General features: G+C 41.1%; 1 protein-coding gene across 2 annotated transcripts in view; it reads left to right on the top strand.

The window, feature by feature from the left end:
* The window catches only part of HIVEP2 (HIVEP zinc finger 2), a 262,554-nt gene that overhangs the window by 141,585 nt on the left and 101,260 nt on the right, over window positions 1–19,709 (top strand). For both annotated transcript variants that reach the window (XM_069725902.1, XM_069725903.1), the window contains one exon: window positions 13,020–13,087. The gene's annotated coding sequence lies outside the window, so the exon portion shown is untranslated. The remainder of the gene's footprint in view (window positions 1–13,019; window positions 13,088–19,709) is intronic.

Below are 19,709 nucleotides of genomic sequence, written 5' to 3'. Positions count from 1 at the left end.
AGAAATGAATCAGAAACATGTTGTGAATTGCAAAAATAGCCATTGGTGGTCGGACACTTCTGGGAAAGTGACTTATTCCCTAAGTATGTCAGTGTAGAGTTTCATGGTTTGATTAGTGACACTGTGACTATTGGAATCATAATGTAGAGCTTACAGTTGTATTTTCCTTCAAGGGTTAGAACACAATAAGATCCAACCACAGTCATAACAGATTAAAATAATTTAAATATGGGGTAAATCTCATATAATATTTAAATACACACAGTGAAAATGCTGCATTTTTACTTCAGAATTTTTTCTGCGGAAAATCTGTTGCATTTAACTGTCCAAGCACATTGGATGTGATTTCATGAAAAAATTCCTGGGCATTTATAGATGTTTTTTGGTGTTTTTTTTCTACAGGCTGCATGTAAAAGCTCATTTTTCTGTGCTAAAGTTATTAAAAACACTGCTTCAAATTTGCACCAAAAATGCATCAATTAAAGGGGAAAATGCAGCAAAAATCAAAATAAGAGAAGATAGTTTCTATCTTGTGGGCACATGCAGCTAAAAAGTAGCATTTACGCTTCATGTGAATATGGCCTACGTGATGTTTTATTGTGCTATGCTTGTTCCATGTCTGTTCCCACTGTCAGACACATACGCTTAGTACATGTTAGAAGAGTCTCACCATGTATACTGTAGGCACAGACATGGAACCCAACCTGAGACTACTTTCACACGTGAATATTTTGGTTAGTAGTTTGTAATAGTATTTGTAGACCAAAGCCAGAAGTGTGTCCCTAATAGCATAAAGGAACTAATGTTTCAATATACCTCTGTATAAAACTGGTTTGACAAGTCCGACATTGTCTGAGTACAAACCGTGATATACGACTCTCCACAGGCCTTCTGACCTGACCTCAGCAGCCTCATGGGAGCCTTTTTTTTTCTTTTTCTTAAATTAAAGGTGGCCATTGTGAACAAGGTTTCAGATGTTATATGTATAGACATTTCTATCATTTATTACAGATGAAGTCTACAGCTCCTATACAGCACCTAACAGGTGGGTGAGCAGCAATGTGGCGGGTACTGCAGTCAAGAGAGCATGGCACTCTAGCAAACGTTCTTCTGATCATATGGGTTCTTGGGCTATCATTGTGATATCCCCACACAACTATAATATAGATCCACAGATTGTAACATGTTAGGGGCAAGTGAATATGTGTCACATCTGGAACGGTGTTCATGTGCATGCACGGCATGAGTTAACATGGGCTCCCAAGTTTGTAGTACCTCTCAGGAGACATAAATAGCCACTAAGCAACTTTACAAGATCACATGGTAAATTTGGTTGTATTGAGAATGATTTTGCATGTAATATGGGAAGTGGTTTCATTTTTTTTCCACAGGATACCTCTTTTTGTATTTCACGATTTTCAGCCCACACATGTTGATAGAGTTTCTGTTGCTTGTGGTCTGGCATGCAGCGTTCATTGATACCCTCTACTATCACTATTTATGACTTAGATGTCAAATTTAGAAGTCAGGGCTATGTTTAATTTCTTTTTTTGTGCAGTAAAACATGGTGGTTGAATTCACTTCTGCTTATCTGCCTCCAATATGGGAAAGTATTCTGCTTTCTTTTTAGAGTTAAAGGGAACCTGTCACCCCCAAAATCGAAGATGAGCTAAGCCCACCGGCATCAGGGGTTTATCTACAGCATTCTGTAATGCTGTAGATAAGCCCCCGATGTATCCTGAAAGATGAGAGAAAGAGGTTAGATTATACTCACCCAGGGGCGGTCCCGCTCCGGTCTGGTCCGATGAGCGTCGCGGTCCGCTCCGGGGCCTCCCATCTTCTTACGATGACGTCCTCTTCTTGTATTCACGCTGCGGCTCTGGCGCAGGCGTACTTTGTCTGCCCTGTTGAAGGCAGAGCAAAGTACTGCAGAGCGCAGGCGCCGGGAAAGGTCAGAGAGGCCCAGCGCCTGCACACTGCAGTACTTTGCTCTGCCCTCAACAGGACAAATAAGTACGCCGGAGCCGCAGCATGAAGACAAGAAGAGGACGTCATCCTATGAAGATGGGAAGCCCTGGACCGCACCGCGACGCCCATCGGATCGCACCGCCCCCTGTTATGACCTGGTGGTCAGGACAATAATGGACCTGGTGGTTAAGAGCACACGGAATGACCTGATAGTTACTGATAATAAAGGACGAACTCTGGGACGTGGGAACTCTGCTGACCGCAATCCCTAATCCTATCAAACACACTAGAAATAGCCGTGGATTGCGCCTAACGCTCCCTATGCAACTCGGCACAGCCTAAGGAACTAGCTAGCCCTGAAGATAGAAAAATAAAGCCTACCTTGCCTCAGAGAAATTCCCCAAAGGAAAAGGCAGCCCCCCACATATAATGACTGTGAGTAAAGATGAAAATACAAACACAGAGATGAAATAGATTTAGCAAAGTGAGGCCCGACTTACTGAACAGACCGAGGATAGGAAAGGTTACTTTGCGGTCAGCACAAAAACCTACAAAAAGACCACGCAGAGGGCGCAAAAAAGACCCTCCGCACCGACTCACGGTGCGGAGGCGCTCCCTCTGCGTCCCAGAGCTTCCAGCAAGCAAGACAACAATAAAAATAGCAAGCTGGACAGAAAAATAGCAAACCAAAGAAATACAAGCTGGAACTTAGCTTCTGCTGGGAAGACAGGTCACAAGAACGATCCAGGAGAGAACTAGACCAATACTGGAACATTGACAGGTGGCATGGAGCAAAGATCTAAGTGGAGTTAAATAGAGCAGCAGCTAACGAATTAACCTCGTCACCTGTGGAAGGAAACTCAGAAACACCCACCAGAGGAAGTCCATGGACAGAACCAGCCGAAGTACCATTCATGACCACAGGAGGGAGCCTGACAACAGAATTCAGAACAGCGCCCCCAGCATTACAGAATGCTGTAGATAAGCCCCTGATGGTGGTGGGCTTAGCTCATCTTCGATTTTGGGGGTGAAAGGTTCCCTTTATTGTGTAGCTGGAGAGGACACCTGTAAACTACATGTAAAAACTTCATATAGACCTTAAATATGCAAGCTTCTTTTGATGTGATGGCAATTCATATATAAAGGTATTTGTTCATTCATTCATTCAAAAATATTTGGTGTGACCACCCTTAGCTTTCAAAACAGCATTAAAGCATCAATTCTTCTAGGTACTCTTGCATAAAGCCAGCAGGTTTGTATGATTATGGTTAGTTGTATGAGTAATCAATTACTGTATACCAAACAGATGATAAGGGTCATCATTTTGTTAGAGGTTGAAACACTGTAACAAAAAAGCTGTAGGAGGCTTAAAACTGGGTGAGGAACAGACAAACTTTTCTACAAAGATGAGGTTGTGGAAGACAGTTTCATGTTATTCATCATATAACATGGCAAGACTGAGCACAGCAACAAGACACAATGTAGTTATGCTTGACCAGAAACGTCTCTCCCAGACAAAGATTTCAAAGCAGACTGGGGTTTCAAGATGTGTTGTTCAAGATCTTTTAAAGAATTATAAAGAAATCGGCAAAGTTGAGGATTGTAAATGCAGTGGTCAGCAGAGAAGTCTGGCTGGAAGTGGTCTTCATGGAAGAATTGCAGCCAAAATGTCTTACTTTTCTCATGAAACAAAGATAAACAATTCAACTATGCATGAAAACATAGAAACCGAGGTGCAGAAGAATGTCAACAGGTGTTCTGGACTGAGGAGTCCAAGTTTCATATATTTGGCTGTAACAGAAGAAAGCTTGTTCACCAAAGAGAGAGTAATGAGTGCCTGCAGACAATAGTGAAGCATGGTAGAGGTTCTGTAATAGTTTGGGTCTGAATTTCAGGAAAGGAAGTTGAGGATTGGGTCAGAAGTAATAGTGTCCTCAATGCCGAAAAATACAGGCACATACTTATGCATCATACAATACCATCAGGGAGGTGTTTTATTGGCTCCAAATTTATTCTAAAGCAGGACAACAACCCCAAACATACAGCCAATGCCAATACGAACTATCTTCAACCTAAACAAGAACAAGGAGTCCTGGAAGTGATTATGGCCCCACAGAGCCCTGAGCCCATCATCATTGAATTTGTGTGGGATTATATAAAGAGACAGAATGATTTGCACAAGCCTACGTCCACAGAAGATCATTAGTTCTCTAAGATGTGTGGAACAACCTCCCTGCCGAGTTCTTTCGAAAAAGACAAAAAAACTTTGTTTCAACCTTCACATGAAAATGATGATCAATATCTTGAGTTTGGTGAAATTGGTTACTCATGCGCCTGACTAGAACATGGAGATTCTATGTTACACATGCAACAGGGAACTCAAAAGTCGGAGAAAACCCATTCATTGTGGATTTTGTAGATAAAAATTCGTCTTGTCCCATATGACCACCGTTGCAGCCACTGTCAGAGACTAGGTTGTATAGACACCTTCAAAAGATCAGGGAAAGTTCATGCAATATGTTTATTTTTTACATTATATTTATCCACCTGCTGCCAAAAATTGGATATGTTTTGTAATTTATGACAGATATTAATTATTTTTTTAGATACATTTTTCCAGAAATCTAATGTTTGTGGAAATAATTCACAGTCAAAGTGCTGTATCTTATGTGCCCTTACTGATACAGTATTAACGCTAACAACAATCTGATAGTCATCTTGACTTTACAATTACAATCATAATTCAATGTACGGTAATTGTTCATCTGGTTTGATACAATATTGCTGTAGAAGGCCGACAGTAATCCTGTACTTCTTACATGGTAATATCATTCTAAGAACACCAGTGGTTAAGTGCATCCCTTCCCATGCCTCAGAGAATAATTTTCTGTATTCTGCTTCCAATCTTCCGCCTCCCAGTAATACTGGGCAGATCACACATAACTTAGTTGTGATATCACCTAACAGGTAACTTTTCAAAGAATTGTGACAGATGTTTGGTAAAATTGTGTAACACAGTGTTTGTATGTTTGGTTTCCATGGAATAAAGCTATGAAGTTAGCATTTCTCATGGGGTGAGACACGTATGTGTCATATAGAAGAGATAATGAGGGAGAATGAAGAGGAAAACTTTGAGCTGACCCTCTGGTCATTTGGCATAAAAAAAAGGATATGACTTTGTAATTGTCGAATAATTGTCTTAAAAGTATATGGTTTATTTAGTCTACTTTCTCGTCAGTCCTCCTAGGCCATATTATGCAGAGGCATACAAGGCATTATCAGAACGAACTTTGAGTCAATGATATCACTAATACAATATTAACAAACTGATAATCTGGCTGGAAATAGGTGTCTTTGGTAAAGACGTTGGCCAGGTTCACACAAGCGTATTTGACGGTCCATTAGCAGACCATGGCTTTCCCGAACTGATCGTACACCCTCGTAGACACATATGAGGCCGTGAGCTCTTACTGGGAGACCCGTGGATAGTCCGGGCTTTGCCGTCTGCATATAAACCATGAATTACGCCTTTTAGTAAAAAAAAGTTTTAGTAAAGTCTTTGAACATATCCTGATTATAGTCACTGCTTAAAACAAATGTAGATGATTCTGTGCCAATACCCAAAAAACATTCCATTCACATACTTTGGAAAAGTTTGCATAATATAATAAAATGATTTGTGTAATCTGCCAATTCTACTAGAAAAGTGTTTTTTTATGGATGAACTGAAATGGGGAAAAAATGCAACCACGAAGAATATGTAATGCATTGTAGTAATATATTTCTGATAAATTCTCAAATCTTATTATCAGTAATTCTTACCTATGTTAAATAAGTCTGTCAGCAGGTTTTTGCTATGTAATCTGAAGACAGCATGCTGTAGGGGTGAAAACACAGATTTCAGCGATGCCTCTCTTATCATGCTCTCTGCTTTTATTTGCTTACAATGATTATTTTAGCTGGTTCTGTGAGCCCCGGACTGACACGCCCCTTCCTGTGATAGGCAGCTTACTGTCTACGGACATTGTATATACAGAGCCTGGTGTGGGTGGGGTTAGCTTCCTCAGCTCTGCTTCATGCTAAATCTGGAAGCTGTGATTGTATCAGAACGGCTGCTCCCAGTAATCTAAGTGATACATCATTGGATTCAGCTTTTCTTTACCTACATCTGGCTGCTCTCAGATGAGGTCGCAAAAACCTCCCAACAGATTCCCTTTAAATATCATTCCAATGGTCCTTGAGATGTTCTCTCTTCTCCGGTACCTTGCTAGTTTTACATTGTAATGATAAATTACTTAGTAGCTGCAATCGGGATCCAAGAAGTGTGACATGATAAGCATGTCGAGGTGAGGAGACTTAAAGCCTCAATACTCCTCTGGGAAATATGCAAATTGTCTCTTCAGAGAGGAAGAGGACTAGAACTCTAGTGCCACCTATTGGAAGTAGCAATCCTAACAGTCAATGTCGACTCTTTAACGAGCCTTGTCACATGACTTAGGATAATAGCCAAACCAGAATCTCAATTTGCAGACACTGTGTTTCGGGGTACTGCCCCTCGTCAGTGCAAAGTGGAGCTGCAAGAATGACGGGAAGAGCCAGGAAGATCAGGTTGGGTAACATGGATGTGTTAGCAACACTGGGTATCAGGTGCAAAGATTTTTGTAGAGTTCACTTATGCAGAAATGATGGGAACTTTTCTTGTTCTGAACTAGTATAGTCGTGGTTAAAAGTTTCGACAATGACGCAAATTTTTTATCTCACAAAGTTTGCTGCTTAAGTGTTTTTAGACGTTTTAGTCGGATGCTTCTATGGTTACTGAAGTACAATTATAAACATTTCATAAGTTTTTAAATTTTTATTGACAAATACATCAAGTCTATGCAAAGACTCAAGATTTACAGTGCTAACCCTCATTTTTCAAGTTGTCTGCAATTTGCTGTGACATCCTGGATATCAGGCCATATCCTGACTGATGGCAACCCATTCTTGTCTAATCAGTGCTTGGACTTTATCACAATGTATGTGGTTCCATTTGCTTTTTGAGGATTGACCACAGGTTCTCAATGGGATTCCTGGCCATGGACCCAAAATATCAATGTTTTGCTCACCAAGCCACTAAATGATTACTTTTGCTTTGTGACGTTGTCACCAAATTGCTCCTGGATGGTTAGAAAAGTTGTTCTTGAAGGATGTTTAGATATCATTCTTATTCTTGGCAGTACTCTTAAGCAAAACTGTGAGTGAGACCACTTCATGGCTGAAAAGCAACTCCATACATGAATGTTCTCAGGATTTACTGTTGGCATGACACAGGACTTACGGTAGTGCTCACCTGTTCACACCTATCTTGATGTGAGAGTATAGTTGTGTTTCCTGGCCATGGAACCAAATGGTATCATTAAGAGAGACTTTGCCTCCATTCACCTCACAACTAATCTTACTTCACTCAAATACTGGAGTAAGATTTATGGCATAAGGTATGCCACAGGTCGTCGTGATTTAGGTGAGTTGTGGCTTCACACCCCAGCCTTGCCGCAACATTTAACCGGAGCAAGGCAAAACTGCTCTGAAAACACCTAAAGTCGCAACGTTTTTGCTCAACCCAGAGTTGTGTAAAAATTTTACAGCTTATCAAAATATTTTATTCTAGATTTCTGGTGAAAACACTTCGATGAATCAATGCCTATGTTTTTTGGATCAATGGCTTTTTTTGTGTGTGGCATCTTCTAGGTCTGTCATTTTTTTTTCTTTAATTTTTCTCTTTACCGTTCACCGTAGGACGCACACATCACACATGCAAAATGTTGTAACATAAAAAAAGACCTAAAAAATATCCTTGCACAGCTACACACGGTATATCAGGGCCATAGATTCAGCCTATTCGTCAATGAGATGAATATCTAAAAGATCAATTCTAATAATGGCTTATAGATCGTCTGAAAATTTCTCTTATATGAAGTAACATTTTGGCAGCGTGAAGAGAACATAATATTTTGCTATTGACAAAGGAAAACCATAACTGGGAAAAACAAGCCATGTTCTAGCTTTCTGGCGGGCTCCTAAAGGGGATGGATTACAACATCAGGCCCCTCTGCAGCAATTTGCTGGAAATCTGCACATTCTCTAGATAAGATTGGAAAAGACTGTGTTCAAGACATTTGGAATGTGTATTAAGGCTGTTTTCATTGAACTCTTCAGACCGCCTGGGGAGAGCTAAAGTGCACACAAAAAATGGAGGAATCTCCCAGCATTTTGGGATTGTAAAGATAAAAATGAATCCCTCGTAATAATTCCAAACTTCTGAAATGTCCTGCATAGACTGAATCCAGATGAGTTTCCTGGAAAGTCTTGCGAAGTTTCAAAGGGAGTACGGGTCTCCAGCCAAAGCATATGTTTTCTTATATGTTAAAATGCCGATTTGGAGCACTGTTTACATGTACTGGTTAGGGAAACATTATCAATGCCTGCTTGTTTTCATTTTCGATAACAAGACATATGTTAAGTATTATGGGTTGGGACCAACCCTCCAAAGATTCTCTTACTTCCAGCTTGGCACTCTCATGGCTGGAGTTGCGATTTCAGTGGCAGGATATTATTATTGAGGATCTGGAGGCAGTGCAAACACCCATAGATGTCTCATGAGATCCGAAAAAGGATTCCAAGAATCTATTACAAAATATAGTGCATGATAGAAAAATCTAACTTTGTCAGCAAAGGTCTTATGTTCAATGTCTTCTGTAGGTCATGGCGTATAAATTCCCTCCCCCTGTATTTTCGGACTAGTAGTAGCAATCTGCAACCTTTATTGAAAATTGTAATATTTGTACTGTTTTATGGTGAACATTATCTCAGTGATGTAAAGAAAAACATAATAAACTCAGGATAAGGCTTCTTTCACACTAGCGTTGGAATCTCCCCGTCGCAATGCGTCGGAGAGAGATTCCGACGCTAGCGTTTAACGCATTGCACAATAGAGGCAGCGGATGCATTTCTCCGGCGCATCCGCTGCCCCATTGGGAGGTGGGGCGGAGTTCCGGCCGCGCATGCGCGGTCGGGAAAAGCGGTTAGTCAGGAGCAAAAAAACGTTACATGTAGCGTTTTTTGCTCCCGACGGTCCGCAGAAGCACGACGCATCCGTCGCTCGACGGATGCGACGTGTGGCAATCCGTCACAAATGCGTCGTCAATACAAGTCTATGGGGAAAAAACGCATCCTGCAAGCACTTTTGCAGGATGCGTTTTTTCTGCAAAACGACGCATTGTGACGGATTGCAGAAAACACTGGTGTGAAAGTAGCCTAAGAAGATAGATGTATTTATTTGTCTTGCTTATAAAGCTGACAACGTGCTTATATCTTAGGCTACTTTCACACTTGCATTTTTCAGCTTCCGTCATAATCCCTCGTTTTTTGAGAATGCAGGATCCTGCAAAAAAAAATTTGCTGGATCCTGCATTTTCCCATAGACTTGTATTAGCAACGGATGGCCATCCGTCGTGTCCGTCGTGCACTGGATGCGTCGTGTTTTGGCGGACCGTCGGCACGAAAAAACGTTCAATGTAGCGTTTTTTCGTACGCCGGGTCCACCATTTCCTACCGCACATGCGCGGCCGGAACTCCGCCCCTCCTCCTCGGGACTTTACAATGGGCAGCGGATGCGTTAAAAACTGCATCCGCTGCCCTTGTTGTGGCAAATTTTCACAACGTGCGTCGGTACGTCACGCCGACGCTTAGCGACAGAGCTGTACCGACGCAAGTGTGAAAGCAGCCTTAGGCTAACAGAGAATATTGGGATACTTACACAGGAACGTGATCCCAACCTTCACAAGTACAGAATTCTAACTTATCTGGAATTTTTTTCAGTAACATTTAAAGGGAATCTGTCATCAGGTTTTTAAGGTAGCAGCTGAAGCACAGATTTTAGTGATATTTCAGTTGTTAGGGTACCGTCACACTATACGATTTACCTACGATCACGACCAGCGATATGACCTGGCCGTGATCGTAGGTAAATCGTAGTGTGGTCGCTGGGGAGCTGTCACACAGACAGCTCTACAGCGACCAACGATGCCGAGGTTCCCGGGTAACCAGGGTAAACATCGGGTTACTAAGCGCAGGGCCGCGCTTAGTAACCCGATGTTTACCCTGGTTACCAGCGTAAAAAAAAAAAAACAGCACATACTTACATTCTGGTGTCCGTCAGGTCCCTTGCCGTCTCTGCTTCCCGCACTCAGTGATTGCCGGCCGTAAAGTGAAAGTGAAAGCACACGTCACCGCTGTGCTCTGCTTTCACTTTACGGCCGGCAGTCACAGTGCGGGAAGCAGACGGCAAGGGACCTGACGGACACCAGAATGTAAGTATGTGCTGTTTGTTTTTTTTTAGTTTTACGCTTGTAACCAGGGTAAACATCGGGTTACTAAGCGCGGCCCTGCACTTAGTTACCCGATGTTTACCCTGGTTACAAGCGAACGCATCGCTAGATCGCATCGCTAGATCGGTGTCACACACACCGATCTAGCGATGACAGCGGGAGATCTAGCGACGAAAGAAAGTTCTAAACGATCTGCTACGACGTACAATTCTCAGCAGGATCCCTGATCGCTGCTGCGTGTCAGACACAGCGATATCGTAACGATATCGCTGGAACGTCACGAATCGTACCGTCGTAGCGATCGAAATGGCAGTGTGTGACGGTACCCTTAGACTGAGTGCTGTCGTTTACATACAATGAAGGTTTTATCAGCAGGCGATAATCACTGCCCGGACTGATGCTCACCTGAGCCCTAGTCTGACCACACCTCCTCCTCTGATAAGCAGTTCACTTTCAATTGTACCTATGAGGCCGGCGTCACACTAGCGAGTTTTACGGACGTATGAGCGCATTAAATACGTCCGTAAAACACGCATTACACACGGCCCAATTATTCTCTATACCCCATCTCCTATCTGCCGTATTTTACTGATCCGTATTATACGGCTTTCTACGGCCGTAGAAAATTGCAGCATGCTGCGTTTGTCACCGTATTGCGCAAAAAAGTCGCCAATGCAAGTCTATGGGGGCCAGAAAAATATGGATTACACATGGACCAGCAGTGTGACTTGCGAGAAATACGCAGCGGTGTTAGCGAGAAAAGACGGCAATTCAGTGCGGTGTACAGTAAAATCACACTGACAGCTTACAATAGAATAGGTGGAATAAATGTGTACACATAGAATAGGTATATATATATGTCAGTGAGACACATATATATATATATATATATATATTAATATTTCATCCAGCGGTAGATAGCTTAAAAGCCGGTAATTCAATTGCCGGCTTTTGCTATCTCCTTCCTAAACCCAACATGATTTGAGACATGGTTACATACAGTAAACCATGTCATATCCCCCTTTTTTTTTTGCATATTCCACACTACTAATGTTAGTAGTGTGTATGTGCAAAATTTGGCCGTTCTAGCTATTAAATTAAAGGGTTAAATGGCGGAAAAAAATTGGCGTGGGCTCCCGCGCAATTTTCTCCGCCAGAGTAGTAAAGCCAGTGACTGAGGGCAGAAATTAATAGCCTGGAGAGGGTCCACGGTTATTGCCCCCCCCCCCGGCACCCCAGAAAAGGCACATCTGGAAGATGCGCCTATTCTGGCACTTGGCCACTCTCTTCCCATTCCCGTGTAGCGGTGGGATATGGAGTAATGAAGGGTTAATGCCACCTTGCTATTGTAAGGTGACATTAAGCCAGATTAATAATGGAGAGGCGTCAATTATGACACCTATCCATTATTAATCCAATTGTATGAAAGAGTTAAAAAAAACACAAACACATTATTAAAAAGTCTTTTAATGAAATAAACACACCGTTTGTTGTAATATTTTATTGTACGCTCAATCCACTCACTGAAGACCCTCGATCTGTGACAAAGAAAAAATAATAAACCAACAATATACATACCTTCCGAGGATCTGTAACGTCCCACGTTGTAAATCCATCTGAAGGGGTTCATTTCTTTTACAGCCAGGAGCTCTGCTATAATGCAGCTATGCTCATGGCTGTAAAACCCCGGGGAATGAAGGTAATGCAAAAAAAATGGGGATATGAGATGGTTTACTGTATGTAAACCATGACTCCCTTTAAAGTAGCACTCCAGGTTTGTTATTTATTACTCCTGTCTCTAATCCTCCAGTACGTATAATACAGCTACTATTACATTATTTAGTTGTTCATATTCTCCCTGTAAATGTGTGGTATACTTCTCTTTTGGTACATAATGTATTCTTATGGTGTCCCTGAGAATTACATGGTTTTATGTTCTCTGTAGGGGGTCACCCTGGCCACCATCAGAAGTTACTGTATGATGAAAGTGTGCGGGCTGCACCAGTAAGGTTCTCCATAGAGCGGGAGTAGAAACAGTTATCACAGATAATGATGACTGCACAGCTCCTGTGATACATTTATAGTGTAGGAGATCACGGTTCAGCCTCCTTGTCTGTATATGTGTAGGGGAATATAAAGGGAAGAATAATTACTCATAGTGTTCTCGCAGCAGGTACAGTCGGTGCCGGCACTAGCTGCTCATGAGTTGTTGTGCATCACGGCACAGATAACAGAGCATAGAGAAATATAATACTGGATGAGATCTAGGAATTAGTGATGAGTGAGCGTGTTATCCGAGCATGGCTCGGGTGTTATCAGAGCATCTGGGCATGCTCGTATATTAGTGCAGAGTAGCAGGGGCATCGAAGGTGTTGGGGGCATGCAGTTATAGAAACAAAATTGGAATGCTACTTTAAAAGTATCTTTTTTTCCTCGTTATTCCTTCTAGTAATGTATACATAATCTGACAATTGGTTGGTATTGGTTGGGTGTGTGTCCACACAGGTATTTCTGACAATATCAGACAGCGTAAGGACCCTTCACCCTTGAAGGAGCTACATAACACCGAGTTATGCTTCAGAATTGTGACGTTATAGGAGATGCAAGTATTTACTAAAGCATGTAAAGGTCAGAAGTGATGACAAGCCTTTTTTAATTACCTTTCACTTTTTATCTTTCTAGATTAATACTTGCTTTTATGAACGGAAAGCCAAGAGTATACAGTTTGTCTACTTAACAGAAGACATAAGGTATTGTGCTTTTTTTTGTTCTACTCCTATGCATTGGTGCTTAAGCATAAAGATCATTGTGAGAGACTCTAGCGGAGAGGTACCAAAACTGGGACAAAAAAGAATATTTGGCCACATCAGCCCATCAGATTTACCTCTCATTTTTTTAAAGGTCCACACGATTAACAATAGCAGCCTCATTGGTTACTGTGGGCAACTACTCCACTTTTCCTTTGCATTCATTTTGAAAACGCGGATGTTAATGGCCCCTAATCTACCACTAACGTGTTTTTAGGAAATATTAGGTACATTTTATATATGTTTTTTCAGATCTTGCTTATGCATACATTATGTAAGGTATAGGTAGATATGTGAAGGTAGCCTGAAAGCTGAGTACTTTCACTTATTCCCCCCCATGCTCACTGAAGCCACCAATATCGATGGGTTGGGTAGACAGTCTAAGTCCTGGACAGATGATTATCAGAGAAGTTAAGGAACTGGCATGTCCAGTTTCTGACTTCCCATCAGTTTGCTCTCCTTGAGATAAACCACCTCCACAGATGTTGGCAGAATCAGTGCCCCTGTGTATGGGACAGACGGCCATCATTCATCCAGCAGCCATGTAAGGTGTATTGGGGGCTTTAGGTAGCTGCAGATTTTATTGCAGAATACATTTCTGACACTAAAGTTAGGTTCCATACATCTGAGTGTGGTTGTTTCAGATGAATAGAACAGTTGTAAACTTTCAGCAATAAAATCCACAGCAAATACAGAGCATGAAGATATAGTAATGGCTGGAAATTTGGTCTCCACCTTCAGTCCAAACTAGATAGCCTCATAGTCGGGTCTGGATTCGTCTAATGAATTGGATTTTTAAGCATTCGCTTATTAGTTTGGGACCACATTTAGCTTTTTGTAGTTTTTGCAGAATAGTCTAACACACATCTCATCTATGTGAGACTTTTTATATTGTGATATTTTGTTATGATAAAGTTATAGGAGGATAGAGAAAAGAGTCACAGGGTTATTTTTTCGCTGGATAACACAAAAAGACCACTTACTGACTTCTGCCTGGCAGTTGAATGTGACATCAGTCTATGTGTAGGAACAGAGCAGCATGACGTCACAGATTTCTGGGCACATCTTCATGACATACCTGTGGCTGTCATTCCCCTTGAACTGATGATTGCATCTTATAGTAGTCTGATTTGGGTATAAGTCTCCACTGCTTAACTGAAAAAAAGTGTAGTCTGAGAGGGAGGGCTATACCTTATTTCTGTTTACAGTACTTGTAAAAGTTCACATTAAAGGGAATATGTCAGCAGGTTTTGCTATGTAATCCGAGTGCACCATAATGTAGTGAAAAGAGGCCCCGATTCCAACTATGTGTAGTTTACTAGGGTGTGTTTTGCTGTATCAGTACAATTAGTATTTTATCAGCAGGAGCTTATCACTAGAGTGGACAAATTTTCTCGTACCTCCTAGTCCAGTCACATCTCCACCACTGATTAGCAGCTATCTGTCTATACAGAAAGCTGCCTATCAGTGATGTGGGCATACATAAATCTGCCTTTTCGCTATAGTAAACAAGAAATTGGAGGATATGACATAAACTTTAAACTTTATAATGCCCCCATAGCGATCCTATAATAAATGAATACAGGAGATTCAATCTGTATGTTGCCAAAGTGGGACAAACTAAAGAAAACCAGAGCCGGGAAGAGATTGATTTTGTTCCCGAGTCCTGTGGTCTGTCCTAACTGAACACAAGGTCCTGTATTTTTCCTAATAAATCAACTGTCAAGACAGTTTTGCTGAAGCCCATAATGCCCATCATTCTTCATTTGGGTGTGACTGCTTGTTTTGGGATTCTGGACCAGGTGACTTCCAGTAGGAATATGTTGAGGTTGGAAGTTAAAGTTGACCTGCTCCTTATGGACTTTGATTTGTGGTGGAAGTTACAAGGTAGAAATGTTGAACATGCAAGTCTTCTTCTTTGATCATTTTCACTATTTCTGAGCTTGGCTACCTGAGAAAAGCATGGTCATTCATGCAGCTCTTCAATCCCTTGCTTTGATTTGTTCCTATTAAAACAAGCAAAGCTACTTCTACCTTTCCTCGGAGTTTACGATGTGGCAGCTGCTGACAGGAACAGGATTCTTTCTACCTTTGTGGTTTATTTTGACATTCATAAATATAGAAAATGACAGTAACGTACAGCATTATAAAAATATTCCATTTTACGACCTTCCTTAATGATATCCTGATGGTCACCTAAGAGCTGTGGCTTGGCCTCCAAGCCATCGTTGACTACCACAGGCTTTCATGCTTAGAACATTGCATATATAAGTAGGATAGAACAACCTCATGTAACTGTTGGTACTCATTGACTAAAGCCGGTATTATATAGAAATGTTTATTCTGCACTTTTAAAAAATATAGCTCCATAATAACAATATCCTTCTGTAATGTTCCATATATTCATAATCATTGAAAATAAGTTCTTCCTTCAATAAATTCCCCTGCAACCACCCTGCTATAAACTCCTTCCTGTATCTCATTATATAGATTTAAATGGGTTTTCCCATCAATAAAGTTCATTTTAATCAATAGATCTTGGAATAATAATAAGTTCCACAATTGGATGTGTTTAAATAAAATGTTCCTGTGCTGAGATAATCTTATAAATGTGCCCCTGCTGTGTACTGTGTAATGGCCGCGTCTGACCGTACAGGAACATGGTCTGATCACACCACAGCTCCTGGGCGGGGGAGGAAGAAAAAGAGGATACAGACAGTACAGTTGCTTTATTGTGAATATACAAATTTTTTTAGACTAAACGTCAGTTTGTCTCCAAAAATGTCACCAGTATTTCTGCACTGACAACCAAGACAACTGTCATGATACAGAGCTTTATTCCATCGTAACAATGCCGCTCCAGGTATAAGAAAACTGTAATCTAAAGATATCGAAGTCAACTGAGATATTAATTTCGAAATATTAAAGAATATACTAAAAAAACATACTAATAACTGAAAAAAAAACAAGAAAAACAAATAATCCCTCGCCACCCTCCTCAGAACCTTTAGCCAGAAAACTATTAGACTAAGATCTGTTATGTAATTACTGTATATTGCAGAAATTGTTCCCTGAGTACCTCAATGTTATCAGTATACGGTAGTCGGCATTGCATTGGGTTTTTATATACTGAAAAAAAATGAACTCTGCAAGGAAAAGGCTCTTGTATGTATAGTTTTACATAAATAGCAGCTTTTCTTGGTATTCTCCAAAAATAATAATAATAAGAGTAAATTTGTATATATACTTCCTGCATCAATATCACCTAGTTGTGATATCGATGAACTCTTGAAATTGTAAAAAAAAACCTTAAACCTTATCATTACTCACTTTCCAGGCAAGAACGAGAAATTCAAGAATTCACTGCTTGGCATGTTAGAACAAGGGCAAAGCTGTTTCATTAATGCCATGCAATGTGCTATATTAAAGGCATAAATATGAGCTGGTTATCTTGCGGCATAAAGCATACGTATAGCCTTACAACTCTCCTTGGCCGATAAGTGCAATGTAGTAACATATGCGCATTTGTTAGGTAAGACGTGATAAAGAAGTAACAGCGCATGCATACCCCAGGGGAAATGTATGAATTTTGGCAGAGCATGTGAGCCGCACACCAGTGTCTCTCCCCCAGTAAATGCTGTCCATTGATAAATCTGACCATGGATCTGCAGTAGGCTGAAAGCAAGGCCTGGTTGGACTGCAATAGACTTGTAATAATGTGATGCATTACACTGAAGTCTTGACACATTTCTTGGTGCTGTAAAAAATAGTGCAGAGGCTTCATATATATTTAAAACACCACGCCAGTATTTTTGTTTTTATTGCACTGGAGTGGTGCCACTAATCTAAGTTCTTATTATACAGTACTTACCAGCTGCCATCTTCGTATTTGTCGGTGCCACTCCAGTTGTCTTCAGCAGGTTTTGACATGTGAGATTGCTCCACTATTTTTGGCTGAACCTGAAGTCACTACTCAGTCTAAGTCTATGAGAGCCATAGCAAGCTCCTGTAGACTTGTATTGAGAGCTTATGACTGTCAGCTATGGCTTTTGGAGAGTCAGAAACTGCGGTTACAAAATGGCAGATTGGGACCGGAAACGGCATCCAGGGCTGTGGAGTTGGAGTTGTGGAGTCGGAGTCAGAACCCATTTACCCATGTAAATATGTTGTGCTAATATTTGTTCCAAAAGATCGCCAGGAGGCTCTTTATCTACATCCATTCCAGCCATGGCATCAACAGCCATGCTAAGTTGAATGTGTCTGCCCTCATGTATATGCTCTTACAGTGGAAGTTCTTTCTTGAAAAAAATATGGGATATCTCGCATCATGTCATGGATTCTGCATGGAATCTGCATTGGGCCTCCATGTGAAGATTAGCCTCGTTGATTGGGGCTAATCCTTGGGTGGGTATGCTGTGAATCCGTTCCAGATATTTCAGCACCAAGTGGGTTCTCTTGGTCTTCTCGTTAGAGCTTTGCTTCTGTTTTGGATCCTATTTAAGGACAATAAAGTGAAGCCTCCGTTGGAACCCAAAATGATTACCTTACATGGTTTAAACATTTCCATCGCCAAAAAAAGGTGCCGATTTCTGCCGAAATACCTTTGGATGAGACAAACTGCAATCATGCTTCCCTTAATAACATTGTTATTTTTCTAAATTCACAGTTCATATTCCTAGCAGAATAAACCACCCTCTTAAGAGCTCTCATGAGCAAGGTTTACACCAATTAAAGAGCTTGCCTGCATAATGAGAGAAGGTAGACTTTGTAAATGAAAGACAATAATGTAACCACTACTGGCTGTTAGATTAACTGCCAATGAATAGAGTGGATGGCAAAGACTGTTTATACCGTGGGTGTGCTATGGCTTACATGCTCTATGGCATTCACACATAACTTCTATTACTTTACCATATTCTCTATACATGCGGGTAGTAGTATGAAAACTACCAGACGGGGAGGTAGAATACAGAGACGGAGTTAGCCTTGAGAAATCTGGGCAGTGCCCTTTTCAACATCAAGGGTCAAGTTTTGTAGCTTTGTTGAAACCTTCTTTTGTTCTGGGTCTGCAGCCGGAGGATCTATGTGTAGGCAAATGTAACCATCATGCAAGGAGGTGATATGAGCCATATAAACAATATTAATAGCACTAGGTGACAGTATCAGAGGTTGCCACAAAGCTGACTGTTTGCATTGGCAAGCAGTTAAAATAAAACGATCATGCTGTCGCAGTGATTCACCGTCCCAAGTGGCCTGCCCTATCAGACAGCTATCAATGTGTTCACTTTGGACATAATGGTGTCTCATCACATGACATTATTTGTAAAGCACAATGGCTTCTCTTTTCAGTTCACTATTCATTTATTTGTTTTAACATCTCCCCAGCCCTCCTCTTATTAGTACTACCAATAGAATTACCCTATTAGGATACCATATTAGAGGAGAGGCTTGTGAGTTGCAGGGAAACAACCACAGGAGGCAGTGGCGGCCTTAAGTGCTCTGTCACACCCAGAGCTCATAATGCTTCATTTGTATGTGAATCAAATTACTCAGTCATGTGAATGAATTATTCAGGAATGCAACAACAGATAGAAGATGTAAAGCTGAAGACAGATTTACATTTCAAAGACCTGCATACCCATACTGTATATACACTACCATTCAAAAGTTTAGGGTCACCCAGACAGTTTTGTGTTATCCATGAAAACTCATACTTTTATTAATCAAATGAGTTGCTAAATGAATTGAAAATCTAGTCCAGACATTGACAAAGTTAAAAAAAAAAGATTTTTATTTGAAATAATAATTTTCTCCTTCAAACTTTGCTTTCGTCAAAGAATGCTCCCTTTGCAGCAATTACAGCATTGCAGACCTTTGGCATCCTAGCAGTTAATTTGCTGAGGTAATCTGGAGAAATTTCACCCCATGCTTCCAGAAGCCCCTCCCACAAGTAGGTTTGGCTTGATGGGCATTTTTTGCGTACTATACAGTCAAGCTGCTCATACAACAGCTCAGTGGGGTTGAGATCTGGTGACTGCGCTGGCCACTCCATTACAGATAGAATACCAGCTGCCTGCTTCTTCCCTAAATAGTTCTTGGATAATTTGGAGGTGTGCTTTGGGTCATTGTCCTGATGTAGGATGAAATTGGCTCTAGTCAAGCGCTGTCCACTGGGTATGGCATGGCGTTGCAAAATGGAGTGATAGCCTTCCTTATTCAAAATCCCTTTACCTTGTACAAATCTCCCACTTCACCAGCACCAAAGCAACCCCAGACCATCACATTACCTCCACCATGCTTGACAGATGGTGTCAGGCACTCATCCAGCATCTTTTCTGTTGTTCTGCGTCTCACAAATGTTCTTCTGTGTGATCCAAACACCTCAAACTTAGATTCGTCTGTCCATACCACTTTTTTTCCAATCTTCCTCTGCCCAATGTCTGTGTTCTTTTGCCCATATTAATCTTTTCCTTTTATTAGCCAGTCTCACATGGCTTTTTCTTTGCCACTGTGCCCTGAAGGCCAGCATCCCGGAGTCGCCTGTTCACTGTAGACATTGACACTG

The sequence above is a fragment of the Ranitomeya imitator genome, chromosome 5 (assembly GCF_032444005.1).
Source record: "Ranitomeya imitator isolate aRanImi1 chromosome 5, aRanImi1.pri, whole genome shotgun sequence".
NCBI lineage: Eukaryota > Metazoa > Chordata > Amphibia > Anura > Dendrobatidae > Ranitomeya > Ranitomeya imitator.
The sequence above is the reverse complement of the archived record's forward strand: the minus strand, read 5'-3'. Positions and strand labels throughout refer to the sequence as shown.